We start from the raw sequence: 15,059 nt of genomic DNA on the forward strand, positions 1-15,059 counted from the left end.
TCCTTTTGATGTATGATTGTACTGCTTATTTTTTCATCCAATTCAGAAGGAGACCACTCAGCCCATCAAATCTTATGTGTCTACTTGTAGAAGCAATCGAGTCAGTCCCATTCTCATGTTGCTGTGCACATTGATTTCCCTCAAATACCAATATGTCAAGTTCTATTTGCAGACTAAATTTAGTTTGTTATTTTTCCGTTCAGTTCTATAACTAACAAACCACTAACTTCATTCTCTGGATCCCACTTTCTCTTCCACTGTTCCAACAATGTCTCCTGATATTTCAATCCCTGCCTTCCTCATTACATGCCTGGAACATCCACTCTCTAATTCTAGACACACAAGAGACTGCAAATGCTGGAATCTGGAGTAACACACGAAGCGCTGGAGGAACTATCTATGGAGGGAAATGGATAGTTGATGTTTCAGGTCGAGACCTTCCTTCAGGACTCTTCATTAGTCCAGGTGAAGGGTCTTGACCCAAAACGTTGATCATCCAGTTCCCTCCATAGATGCTGCCTGACCTGTTGAGTTCCTCCAGTACTTTGTGTGTTACTCCCTAATTCTGCTCTGCTTCTCCCTCTTCTTATCACCTCTAGGTACTCTCTTCTAATTGGTTAATTACTACCCAACGACTTCTCTGCAAATACATATTCTGTCCAATCAAATTTTGCAAGGAAAAATAGAAATGTTTCCCAATTATATTTGGGGAAGCAAAGCACTAATAGTGTCACCATTGTTCGGGTTCATGTCCCACTTGAATAAATCTAATTGAATCTCAGCTCAGGAGTGAGGGAGGGCTGCACTGCTGTGGGTGCTGCCCTTTGGAGGGGACTGTCTGCTCTGCCAGGTGGGTGGGAAAGGTTCTGTGCCGCCACATTGAAGAACAGCAGGGAAACCATGCTTGTGACTTGTTGCCAATATTTATTCATTTCTCAGCACAGATGATCTGGCCTAGATCATCCTCCTGTCTGTGGAGACTTTCTGTGCTCTGTGTTTCCCACAGTTAGGTACTTCCTTGACTCTAAAGCACTATGGGCTGCTGTTAAAAGTGCAAGTTGTTTAAAAAACTCTTCTGGCCTTTGTGTCACTTGTTCTGTAGCCTGCTCTCCCAATTAAAGATCCCACCTCAGTCTACCCTCGTTCACCTTCAGCACCCTACAGCTCCTTGTTTCTCTGCAATCCCTTTAACTTGTGGTTCCCTGCATTATCCCTGCCTCTCATCAGCCCCCTCAGGTCTGGAGCTCAGCTCATACTCGCCTTCCTATGCCTCCAGCAACTGCTCTGAGATCACTCTGGAGTCTCTTGGAATTGAAGGTTTATCTGCAGGGAACTCCTTCAAGCAATAACAAACAAAATCCCTTTTCATTTCCTTTGAATGTTTTCATTTATTATTTATTTATTCTACAAATATTGAAGATTGAGAAGACAGTCCGTTTGATCTAGAGTCAAAAAGTCCAATTGGTTAAGAAAGAGTCTTCCTATGCTCTGATTGGCTGTGAGGATGTGGTGATTCCTGGAGAATGGACCAATGGTGAGAAGGTATATTGGGGGGTAGTTCAAGGTCATATCATAGAAACTCCAGGCATACTCCAAACAGAGTTGGCAACCTTGTTTTGACCTCACATATCAATTAAACTAGTTTCAGTATCTTGTATGATTGTCATAGTGCATTTAAATAGCACCATTCACAAACAAAAGATGTCACAAATGCTTTATGATCAATGAACTAGTTAAAAGTGTAGTCGCAGTTGTAATGTGGCAGCCAATCTATCATAGCAAGCTCCCACAAACAGCAGCATGTAATGACCAGACAACTAGTACTTGCCACCTTGTTAGGAGGATAAATATTTGCCCCAGGGCAACAGGGAGACTAATTGGATCTTTTTTGCCGACCTGGGAACTTGGTTTAATCTCTTCTTTCGAAAGATAGCAATGTCTCAGAACTGCTTTGGAAGGTATGACCAGAAACATGCACACAGGTGATTAAATACAAATATATTGTGGAACAAATCTTATAGCAATAGGAAAGAAAAGAATAAACACATTGAGGACATAAGTAAATAAAGGATTGGAACCATTATAGTGAAGAATAAAGATGTGATTGTGGAATAAAATTGCTTAGGAAATCAACCAACTTCCAAATCATTTAGGCAAAGCTTTGAAGATTATGTTTAATATCCTGTTTAGTTACGTTTAATATTTTCTCCAATAATCAAAGCTATAGGAATAACCAAAATTGTAAATGTTTTATGGGCAGGTTAAAGGCTTTTATTGGATTGAACTCCTGCCAATGAAAGTTTGCGTTGCGTCATTACATAATTTCTGAGCCTTTTACTGACAGTTTTACTGCAAGTAAGAGTATTTTTAGTTTACCTTAAGCATAACACGAGCAGCATGGAGATTAAGTGAAAGGGAGTGGGGTAACGATCAGAGAGATGACGAACAAAACAGAAAGTGGGAATGAGGGAAGCTGGACGAAAGGGAAGGAGAAAGAATGTTGAAAGAAAAATAGAAGAAACAGTGAGCAAGAAATGGCAAGAGAAGGGGATGAGTTTGAGAGATAAAATGGAAAGATATGAAAGAGTGGGAAAGAGAGCTGGAGAGACTGTGAGAGAGGTGGAGAGGATGAACAAATGAGCGAGGGTGAGTGTTGGCTGTGAGGCCGGTATCTATTGCTTATCTCCAGTTGCCCTGCACAGGTTGGACTACCTTCTTGAAGTAGTGGGCGGCAGTGTGACAGATTGGACTGGCTTCCAAGACCACATCATGTGAGCAGTTTGGAGTACTTGACGTGAGTAACATAGAACATAGGACAGTACAGGCACAGGAACAGGCCCTTCAGCCCACAATGTCTGTGCTGACCATGATGCCATATTACACTCACCCCTTCTGCCTGCACATGATCCATATCCCTCCATTCCCAGTATATTCATGTGTCTATCTAAAAGCCCATATATGGTCATTATATGGTTAAGGATGGCAGACTTCCAATCCCAAAGTTGCAACAGTCAGCTCATTCCACCTTCTCTTTTCCAGACGCCAGCCTTTCAATCCCAGGTTTTCAAAACTGAAATCGCCATCACAAAACCGGTGCGATTTATCATTCGAGTTCTTTGGATTGCTGGTGTGAAGGGATGAGGATTGCATCCCAAATCTTGATCTGTTCCCAGTCTCACTCTCCCACTACTTGGGGAATGAAGTGACCCACATGTAGAGAGGGAGTGAGTAGTTTGACAACTCACTGATGTGTGTGACTCACAGTCTGCTGAGCTCACACTGAACACTCAATGAACTTGGCTTCCAACCTGCCAGTACTTGTGGTGTGTATCGTGCAACTTAGAACGAAACTCCTACATGAGTAAAGCACAGATGAGCATTAGAGGGTTGCGATTCAGCAGAAAGGGTTTCTTAGCACACAGTTCCCTCTGCTAAAAACAGTGTGGATTTGAATCATTCCCATCTACCGCAGAGACCTTACCACACCATCTGCTGGTGGCTGATGCGGTGACTGGCTGAAACTGGAAGGACATGTGCTGGCAATCTACGCCCATCTCCATACGTCTTTCAGTGGTGGCTGTTTTACCACTGAGTCAGAAGGCCAAGCCCACTCACGGGGAACTGTGCACAAATGCATGGGCTGATACTCCCAGCGCAGTGTCGCTGAAGATGTTACATTCACGATGCTTTGAGAATATCCTTGATGATTCTCACATCAAGAGGAGGTTTATGAGGGTGGTGACATGAGTGGGGGATGAAGAGAAGCTGGGGGCATTCTCCTCAGAGCAGTGAAGGTGAAAGGGAGATCCTGGGCAGCACAGTGGTATATCTAGTAGAACTCCTGCTTTTTAATTCCAGGATCCAAGGTTCAATCTTGACCTTTGGTGCTGTCTGTGTGGAGTTTGCATGTTCTCCCTGTGACTGTGTGGGTTTCCTCCAGATGCTCCAGTTTCCTCTCAAATCCTAAGGATGTACGGGTTGGTAGGTTACTTGATCACTGTAAGTTGCCCCTAGTGTGTAGGTGAAGGGGAGAATCTGGAGGAGTTGAGGGGAATGTGAGGAGAATAAAATGAGATTAGTGGAGGATTAGCATGAATGGGTGCTTGATGGTTGGCATGGACTTGGTGGGCCGAAGGGCCTGTTTCCGAGATGTATGACTCTATGGCTTTATTTTACAGAGGTCTTCCAAGTAATGAATGGTTTCAAAAGATAAGAGGAACCATTCCTAAAAGCAAGTGGCTCGGAAACTGGAGGACACAGACACAAGATAACAGGCGAAAGGTCAAGGGTGGGGAGCAAGGAAATTCCTTTGCAGGCAGCAACTTGTTATACTCCACTGTGCTTGTCTAAAGAGGTATTGGAACCAGATTCAGTAGTGACATTTAAAGGGGACTGGATAAGTAAGAGGGAGAAACTTGCAGGGGGGAAGGGAAATGCAACTAATTCGAGAGGTCTTTTGCAGGGCTATCACAGACACAATGGGCTGAATGGCCTTCTTCTTATCTGTATGATTCTATCAGCAGGAGAAAACACCATCCGGTCCCTTATATGGGTTGAGAAATTCTTACGCACCCTAAAACTGGGCCACAGGATCACTCCACCTCCTGTTATGGTCTCCTGTTTGTTTCTGTGAACCTCCCTGGAGCCGGACCCTAGGCTGCGTGCAGATCAGTGGCCATTGGAGGGGTACAGGTCAGAGAGGCCTGACTAGGGCCTGGGTGAGCTGACTGTTCCAAGATAATTGCTTTGTGGATGCGGCTGGAGGGGTGGTGAGTTGGGGAGGTATGAGCCTTAATGTGGGAGCTCAGTGATTGTGGACAGTGGACTGACTGGTATTGGTATTGGTTTATTATTGTCACTTGTACCGAGGTACAGTGAAAAACTTGTCTTGCGTACTGATCGTACAGGTCAATTCATTACACAATGCAGTTACATTGACTTAGTACAGAGTGCATTGATGTAGTACAAGTAAAAACAATAACAGTACAGAGTAAAGTGTCACAGCTACAGAGAAAGTGCAGTGTAATAAGGTGCAAGGTCACAACAAGGTAGATCGTGAAGTCATAGTCCATCTCATTGTTTAAGGGAACTGTTCAATAGTCTTATCATGGTGGAGTAGAAGCTGTCCTTAAGTCTGGTGGTACGTGCCCTCAGGCTCCTGTATCTTCTACATGATGGAAGAGGAGAGAAGAGAGAATGTCCTGGGTGGGTGGGGTCTTTGATTATGCTGGCTGCTTCACCAAGACAATGAGAGGTAAAGACAGAGTCCAAGGAGGGGAGGCTGGTGTCCATGATGCGCTGCACTGTGTCAACAACTCTCTGCAGTTTCTTGCAGTCCTGGGCAGAGCAGTTACCGTACCAAGCTGTGATATGGATGCTTTCTATGGTGCATCGGTAAAAGTTGGTGAGAGTCAAAGGGGACAAACCAAATTTCTTTAGCCTCCTGAGGAAGTAGAGGTGCTGGTGAGCTTTCTTGGTCATGGCATCTACATGGGTAGCCAGGTTGACCAGGATTTGGACCCTGGTCCAACCAATAAGACAAGGAGTTGGGGGGCAGGTGCTGGGGGGTTGATACCAAAGCAGAGGAGTTGTCAACAGAATGAATTTTGTAAGTAGTGTAGAATGAGCTAATGTTACTACGGAGAGTGATTGGCACTCTCCAAAGGAGTTGAAAGGCTTCACATCATCCCTGTCCTTTTACCATATTAAACCTCAGGCTATTCTCTTATAGTCTCTCTTTAATTTAGTTTTTCCAATTCATCCCTCACATATATTTTACTTCCTTAAATACCTACAAATGACATCACCTCTTAGATGTTTCCTTTCCCAGATAAAAGGCCCAAGTCTTCTCCACTCTTGCTCCCTTCATTCTCCATAGGCTTCTGTTCCCACGCTGCCTTGCATTCAAAACTTGAATGTTTCCTGTTGTTTTGCTGTGTCTGGAGCTATTGAAATTCATTTACCTAGCAACCATCTTAACCAGAATGAACTGGATCGGCCATATAAACACCGGTTTCAAGTATAAACATGGCTGGGTGCTATGCAGAGTATGATTCACCTCCTGACAACTTTTCCACAATTTACAAGACACAGGTCAGAATTGTGACGGAATGCTCTCTGCTTTCTATATGACGTAAAAGGAATACATTTCAACCCATAAAATCTATGCAGATTACAGAGCAATCCTGTTCCCACTCATTTTCCCTGTAATCTATTCTCCCTACATTCCTGGATTGTACCATTCACCTATACATGCAGGGCAACTTACAATGACTAATTAATCTACCAACCCACATGCCTTTGTTACAAAGGAGGAAACTGGGGCAGCTGGAGAGAAACACCCATGGAGAATGTGCAAACTCCACATAGACAGTACTGGAGGTCAGGCTTGAACCTGGTGCCTGGACTGTGAGGCAGCAGCTCTGCTCACTTCACCACTCTGTGTGTAAGGATGAACCTACTTTTTTGGTATTGGTATTGGTTTATTATTGTCACTTGTACCGAGGTACAGTGAAAAATTTCTTTTGCACACCGTTCGTACAGATCAATTCATTACACAATGCATTGAGGTAGTACAGAGTGCATTAACGTAATACAGGGTAAAAACAATAACAAAATACAGAGTAAAGTGTCACAGCTATAGTGCATTGCAGGTGGACAATAAGATGCAAGGTCAAACAAGATAGATTGTGAGGTCAAGAGTCCACCTGATCGTATAAGGGAAACATTCAAAAGTCTTATCACCATGGGATAGAACACAACACACAAGGATGTTGACGTTATTGAGGCAGGCATGAAAGTCAATTTAAAATGAATCTGTTATGGTCACGTCACTGACATTTCCAGTTTAACCCATTCATACTGAGTGCATTGGTCACTTCTTTATTGGAGCAACAAACAAGATTCTGGAGGAACAGTCGACATTTTGGGTCGAGACCCTTCATCTGGACTGGATCTTTGATCTGAAATGTCGACTGTTCATTTCCCTCCACAGATGCTGCTCGACCTGCTGAGTTTGTCCAGCATCTTGTTTGTTGCTCCAGATTCCAGCATCTGCAGTCTCTTGTGTCTTCATTTCGTTATTGGTACTCGTAATAGGCTGTGCTGGTTCACTGTCACCTCTGCGTCTAGGACCAAGCAGCTCCCTGGAGTGCAGTCCAATGACCACCCTAAATATTCACTCCCTTCCCCACTGATCCACTATGGCTGTAATGTGCACAGTCTATAACATGCATCAAGACTGCTTCATCAGCACCTACAGACCACTACCAACTGGTACAAGGGCTGCAGGCTCATAAGAACTAAGGTGCAGTACTTGGTCACAGGGTCCATCACAGGGTCAACATCACAGCTGGTAGGATCTTGGCCTCAGCTCCACTTTCCCCGTAACCCTTGTCCATCACTATTCAGTGACTCGACTTCCGCAGATCCCTTGGGTAGAGAATTCCAAATACTCACAATCCTCTGCATGAAGAAATTCCCCCCATCCACATCTTAAATGGGTGACCACTTATTCTAAAACTATACCTCCACTTCTAGATACCCCCACAAAAGGACACATCCTCTCAGCACCCACCCTGTCAAAACTGTTGGAATCTTATTTGTTTCAATAAGATCACCTCTCATTCCTCTGAACTCCAAAGGCTTAGACCCAACATGCTGAAGCTTCCCTCATAAGACAAGTCTGTCATCTAAGGAATCAACCTCATGAACCTTGCAGTGAAAGTATATCTCTCCTTAAATCGGGAGACCAGACTGGGTTGGGAACACCCGTGCCTGCAGGTTCCCCTCTAAGTTTCACATCATCCTGACCTGGGAGATATATTGCTGTTTCTTCGCTGTCACTGGGTCCAAATCCCGGAACTCATGACTAACAGTATATTCATTACAAGAAATGCAGTGCTTCAGGATTGGGAGGTTAAAAACACCTGCTCGGAGATGGGAAGTATGTATTGGCCTGCTTCCCATGAAGAGAGAATAAAAATTCTGCATTATGCATACATCTGAATCCATGAAGTCAACTCTCAGATTGTAACAAGCATTTTTAAGTAGAAAAATTCTGAATAGGCACCAGTTTAAATGTATGTTCTATCAATTATGGTCTGCAGAAGAAATATTTTGGGTTTATTTTGTCTCTCCTTTAATATCAGCTAGGGTACTTTTGCTAGTCCCTTTGCTTGTCCCTTTGGCTGTGACTTATTGCCTTCATATTAGGGTCTTGCTGCTCCTGCCCAGTGTGGGTAACCCTTTCATTTGTCTTTGAGCTCTTCCCATCTCAGCTCTGCCAGCCTCTTTCTGTGCCTCTGATGTAACTGTGCTCCTCCAATTTTGTTCCCTCGCAAATAGAGTTATAGAGTTATACAGCATGGAAATGGCCCTCCCACCCAACTGGTCCATGCCAACCAAGACTCCCATATAAGCTCGTCCCATTTACCTGAGTTGGCCCATATCCCTCTAAACCTTTCCTATCCATGTACCTGTCCGAGTACCTTGTAAGTGTTGTTAATGCACCTGCCTCAACCACTTCCTCTGGCAGCTCATTCCATATATGGACCACCCTCTGGGTGAGAAAGATTCCCTTCAGGTCCCTATTAAATCTCTCCCCTCTCACCTTAAACTTGTGTCTTCTAGTTCTTGATACCCCAACTCTGGGAAAAAGGCTGTGAGCATTCACCCTAACTATTCCCTTCATGATTTTATACACATCCCTGATTCTTATTGCTTCCACCATTAGCAAGCATGCCTTTAGCTGATGTGCCCCTCTGAAGCTCCTTCAATGTCTGTCTCTCCTTCTGGAGCTCCCAGTCTCTCACTCTGGAGGAGTCCCCTCACTGTCTGTCACTCCTAGAGCTCCCTACTTACTGCCCCCCCCCCCCCCCCCCATATCTGTATCTGGAGCTCCCTCACCCAAGTCCCTGTCTCTCCCACTGCAGCTGTCTCACTTGTCTCTCTCTCCCCCTCTGGGACTCCCTCATTACCCCCTGTCTCTCCCTCTGGGGCTCCCTCACTAAAGCCTTTCCCTCTGGGTTCCCTCTCCCTCACAGTCTCATACAACATGGGAACTGGACCTTCGGCCCACCAATTCCATGCTGTCCAAGCACCCATTTTACACCAGTCCTTTACTACTCCCTGTCCCTACTTTAGAGTCCCCCCACTCCCACTTAGATGCTCCATAAAACTCTCCTGCTCCTTATATGGGTTGGCATCTCTTTGTGTTTGATGATGTTCATTGACGGACCTTGTGATATCTTGTTATGTTAAAGTTTTGTAAATGCAAGCTGTGATCTGTTCAGCATTCCATAGTCTTTCACCACCCTATTGTAAATGTTTAGTGGACTGTTGGTACTGGAAGGTAGTGATTTTGCAAAGTGACTTTCCTTCCAATCTGTGAGTAGAACTCAGAAAATCAGGGCTGTGGAAATCACTTCCAGGGTCAGAGGCTGAGGCAGTGCAATGAAACATTAACCCCCATATCCTCCTATTCTGTCTGTCCTTTCAATTGTTTAGCCATATTTTCTCTACATGGGAAGTCTGCGATTGTCCCTGGGTAATCACAGCCTTTTGTGCTAATCCCATTCCATTCACTGCCTGTGCTTTTTGCAGAATATGCATTGCCCTGCATGTGACATTCTCAATTGCATTTGTCTAGCCAAATTCATGACCAATTGTCTGCCTTTATTGTGCTGTCAGCAAACCTTAGCAGGCCCCAAATTTTCCTCCCTTGCTTTAATTGAAGGAGACCAAAACAAGAGAGCAGAAACACTGCAGTTGTGTTACTATTAAATCTGTATAATTAATACTCTTGTGTATAATCCTTTGGCTCAATAAATCTGTGCAAACCAAACTAAATCTCATGGAAAACAGAAATAAACAACTGTAAGGACTGCACAAAATCCAAGTCATCTGTTTGTCTGTTTCTTGGCCTCCAGTTTTGTTTTGAATATATTAAAACCAAGTTCAGACTGAACCCTAATCATACTTCAGCCAAACAGAAGGAAAACTACCTCCTTAACAATTGTTGCTTTCTATGGATTGGGGGTTCAGGGGCCGGAGGGCATGGGAGGAGAGTTTTTTTATATATATTCATTCAAGGTATGTGGTCTTCACTGGCTGAGCCAGCATTTTATTGAGCATCCCTAGTTGCCCTTGAGGAGGTAGTGGTGAGCTTCTTTCTTGAATCATTGCAGTCCTTGAGGTGTACAACCATAATGCTAAGGAGCTTCTGCCCCTTAAAATACATCGCCAAGAAATAGTGGGTGATACTGGGAAAATCCAATCTCCTTCCTTCAGAACAAATACATGGAAAAGTAACTTGTTTTAAATGGCACAGTTGACAACAACTGAGCTCCCCCAGCAGGTTGTTTCCTGCTCGACAGTAGTAACTCTCCTTTTAAATTGCAGTGATACTTCCCTAGGCTGGACCGATTCAAAACTGGTACTGATGCACAAAGAGGTGTCAGGACAAGGCCTAGTGAAAGAGTTTTAGGGAGAGTATTATGGATTTGGGGAGGAAATTTCAGAGCTGAGAACCTGGATAGCAGTACACAGCTATCAGACTTGGAATGAAAGGTCTGTCTGCACCTTATAGTTATAAAAGATCACTCAGCTATGGAGGTAACATCCCTCCCTCGTGCAACTCAATCACAGAAGGAGAAGGGTTGTTCCTTGAGGAAAAATCAGAAAAAACTGCAGTTGCTGGAAATCTGAAATAAAAATGAAAAATGCAGGAAACACTCAGAAGGTCCAGCTGCAAGTGTAGACAGAGAAACAGGTCTGGTACACTTCATTAGAACTGGCAAAAGGTTCCAGGCCTAAAATGTCAACTGATTTTCTTTCTCCAGATTCTGCCTGACTTGCTGAGTGTTTCTTTCTGTTCCTTGTGGGATCTTGCTGTGTAGAAACATTGCCTGCAAGATTGCCTGTAAAATCTCTGGGTTTTGTTTCTCTTTCACATTACAATGGACCTGCTCTATGTTACTGAGCATTTTTCTTCATTTTTAATATAAATAGCATTTCCCGGCTGATTAATATTTGGTAAACCTAAATGAACGTAGTCAATGCTCTTGCAGTCAGGCAGACACCAGCTTGGGTGCTGTGAAATCTACAGAGAAGATTGACAGATTCCAGACCCCTTACTGTGTAGAACAGTCTCCAAGGAATGTTTTCCTAAGTAAACACAAATTCCTGAAATAGCAGAGAGCCACATTAACATGCATAGGAGCTGTTACACAGAAACTATGCCTTGCTACTCCTATTAGCCAGTCGCTACAGAATATGTACGGTTAACAATGCTAAGACACGGAGAAGCCATACTACAATGCCTAGTGGGGTTGAACCAGTCCCTTATAACCAGCATCTCTCAGCAGTGCACTGGGCCTGATACTGGGCACAAACAGCCCATATAAGATATTAGACGAGAGGGAATCGTTCCTTGTTATCCAGTGCAGACACCAATAAATGTAGCACCTGGCACTGAGATGCACACAGGAATGGGAGTGAATACTTCCTTTTCACTCAGTTTGTACTTCAGATGCACAGGAGCTGACTCAAGAAAAAAACATACAAGAGATGAGGGGATCAACATTTCATTTAGTCTTTGTCCTAGAGCTTTCTGTTAGTGTGTAATTGTCTGTGTAATCCAGCCACTGCTCCCCGATGCACGTCCATCACAGACTAGTGAACTGTGTCCCGCAGACTCATCAGAGGAACTTGCTTCATCATCTGAATCATTAGACTGAGAAATGTTTAACTTTTGAAAACCCATTGCCCTGAACTCTCTTCCTGTGTATCTAGATATGTTTACATTTTAAAATATAATTTATCTCTGTATAAACCAATCCCAGTATGTTTCCTGTGTTAAGTAACAGCATGTGCCATGAGCACATATTTCTTTCTTCCATACTACAAATGGCAACAGGCAATAAACACAGTAAACACTCTCCAACAGCAGGGTGACAACAGATGATCTATTTAAATGGACTCAGAGGTAACAGTGTTGTCCACTGAGCAATGGCAAGCACTGTCACCTTAATTTTCCATCCCACTCCTAGCTGACCTCTCTGTCTCTGGCCTCTCATGCTGTTCCAGTGAAGCCAACACAAACTCAAGAAGCAATGTCTGATCTTCCATTTCGTTATGTTTCAACCTTTGGAATATAACACTGAATTGAGCATTTTCAGATAACCAGCCTTTCCAATTTGTGTCAGACTGACTGGTTCTGGTGTCTGAACAGAGAATGCTGGGCATGTTCAAGGGGTTGGACGTCAGTTGTGGGGAGGGAGGACAGGGTGGGCGTTTTGATTTGATGACCTCTCATGGTTAAGGAGGTCATCGTCCTAGGATGATAGCTCTGTTTCTCTCTCTGTAGATGCTGTCTGGCTTGCTGAAACTTTCTAACATTTTCTGCTTTTGTTTCAGAATTTCAGCACCTGTAGATTTTTTTGCTTTTCAATTCCCGGCCAGTTCTGATGGAACTCAAGGTTTCTCTCCTGTGCATTGGAGTTTCCATACCAGGCTGTGATGCAACCAGTCAGAATGCTTTCCACTGTATATCTGTGAAGTTTATTAGTCCTTGATGTCATGCCAAAAAAATAAGTAGAGACACTGGCACACATTCTTCATGGTTGCATCAGTGTGCTGGGCCAAGGATAGATCCTTCAAGATGTTGACACCTAGGAACCTCAAGCTGCTCACCCTTTCCACCGCAGACCCTTCAATGAGGACTGGTGCTAGTTCACCTGACTTCACTTCCTAAAGTCCACAATCAATTCCTTGGTCTTGCTGATGTTGAGCACAAGGTTATTGTTACAACACCAGCTGATCTACTTCAGTCCTGTGCACCACCTCATCACCATCGAACTGCTTACGACCTGGTTATTCTTAATCATGTGCGGACTGAATCCTATGATTCTATCTATAAACTTTGTTCCTTCTCATGGCTCCCTTGGTTGTCAACTGGAGCAAGTCAACCTGTAAAGATTTGGGCTCACTCTAATGTTATGTTTTCAGTTCTCTAGCTCTGTAGGTGCTGAATTAGATTTTTTATTATCGATTTATTTTTTGGAATTGGAATCAGCACCAAATGGCCATCAGGTTCTTGAACCAACCTGAAAAACCTTAACACAATATCTGACTATATATTCTTTTCTCTCTCTCGACCTTGCACTGGTGTCATTATGTTTATTTTGTTGTTTATTTTGCACACATGTAAGTTATGTATAATTTATGTTATTTTAAGTTTATGTCAATTTATGTTTGTCCTCGTCTTGTACTGTGATGCTGCAAAAAAAGCTAATTTTCACAGCATTTATACCCTGTGAATATATGCCTATGCAAACAATAAATTTAAACTTGAAATTAGACTTGAACTTGGATCAGTGACAGTTATTTCACAGCAATCTCATGAGGTATTTGATGGGAATTTGATTGTCTTTTGTTGATGTATCTTGATGGGAAATGTCTTTTTATCTGAACATAAAAACTAGGGAGTTTCAGCTATGTTTTAAAAGAAATGAAATTCAGGAAACGTGATTTCTGAAAACCCGTCCTTCAAGTTTAAAAAAAGTTGAAAATGAGACTGAGTCACTAGGTAGTTTCCAATGTGGTGTAATACACTTACAATGACTTCCCAAGCTAATAGCGAAGCTAAAATTGGCACCCCCATGGAAGAGTTGTTGGATCACGAAGAAGGAGTTTAGGTACAGTTGACAAAATCAACATATTATGGAGTTTGGAAATTTGAAATATAAACAGCATTTCCAGTAATTTCTATTTCATTTCAGGTAGACTTAATTGTGAGTAATTCTGTACCTACTCCAGGCACTGAATTCTAACTGGCTAAACCAGTTCTATTTCCTTCCTATGTCTATTCTAATGGATCGTTACATCCCATTCACTCCATTTCTACAGAATTCCAATAGATCAAGACATTCCCAATCATTCCACATTTACTGAATTCCAAAGGATTAGACTGTTCTTTACTTCATTTCTACAGAATTCCAATGGATCAAAGCTCAATAGGGCAGGCACGGTAGTGTAGCGGTTAGCATAACACTATTACAGCGCCAGTGACCCAGGTTCAATTCTGGCCGCTATCTGTAAGGAGCTTGTACGTTCTCCCCGTGTCTGTGTGTGTTTGCTCCAAGTGCTCTGGTTTCCTCCCACATTCCAAAGACGTACGGGTTAGGAAGTTGTGGGCATGCTATGTTGGCGCTGGAAGCGTGGCGACACTTGCGGGCTGCCCTCTGAACACTACGCAAAAGATGCATTTCACAGTGTGTTTTGCTGTACGTGTGACCAATAAAAGATATCTTATCAATCTCACTCATTTGTCTGCAGAATTCCAATGGATTAGATTCCCTTTTACTCCATTTCTACAGAATTCTAATGGATCAAAGCTGATTCTCATTCATTGCTTGTCTGCAGGATTCCAATGGATTAGATGGCCATTTACTTCATAAAACTCATGGATCGAATTCCAATGGATGAGGGCTCATTCCCAATCACTTCACTTGTATATTATTACAATGGCTGAAACCCCATTCCCAATCATTCCATGCTTATCTTTCGAGGAGCTTAGATAATCCAATGGTTTCCAGAGATTTTATTCACATATGGAAAAAAGTAGAAACACTTAACTTCTGTGCAGCACCTTTCACTGGGACAGGCTGACACAGAGCTCTGTATCTCCTGTTAACCTTTGAGCTGGAAGTGTACCTACTGTTGGAATTCAGTAAACATGGCCCCCAACTTGAATGCAAATTCACACAAACAGCATTGATATAATGAACAGAATATCCAGGTGATTTTCAGTGTTATTCTCTGAAGCAAGGCTTCCCCAGATGAACCATCTTGGTGGAGGAATTTTGCAGTTGAAGATGGACATCTGATGTTCAGGTTATTTGAGCCCCAGGACATCACTGCTAGAGTTCCTTGGGCCAGTCCTCTCAGGCCATCCATCTTCAGCTGCTTCATCAAGTCCATCATAAGTGGGGATGTTCATTGACAACTGCACAATGTTCAATTCCATCCGTAACTCTTCATCAAATGAAGGAGCCTAT

General features: G+C 43.2%; 1 long non-coding RNA gene across 1 annotated transcript; it reads left to right on the forward strand.

The window, feature by feature from the left end:
• Nucleotides 1–2,715: 2,715 nt before the first annotated feature.
• Nucleotides 2,716–12,522, forward strand: LOC127585718 (uncharacterized). The gene is made up of 3 exons (XR_007958559.1): nucleotides 2,716–2,771; nucleotides 4,179–4,354; nucleotides 12,418–12,522. It is a non-coding gene; the product is annotated as an uncharacterized LOC127585718 (long non-coding RNA).
• Nucleotides 12,523–15,059: the final 2,537 nt, after the last annotated feature.

This window comes from Pristis pectinata, chromosome 33, assembly GCF_009764475.1.
Source record: "Pristis pectinata isolate sPriPec2 chromosome 33, sPriPec2.1.pri, whole genome shotgun sequence".
Lineage (NCBI taxonomy): Eukaryota > Metazoa > Chordata > Chondrichthyes > Rhinopristiformes > Pristidae > Pristis > Pristis pectinata.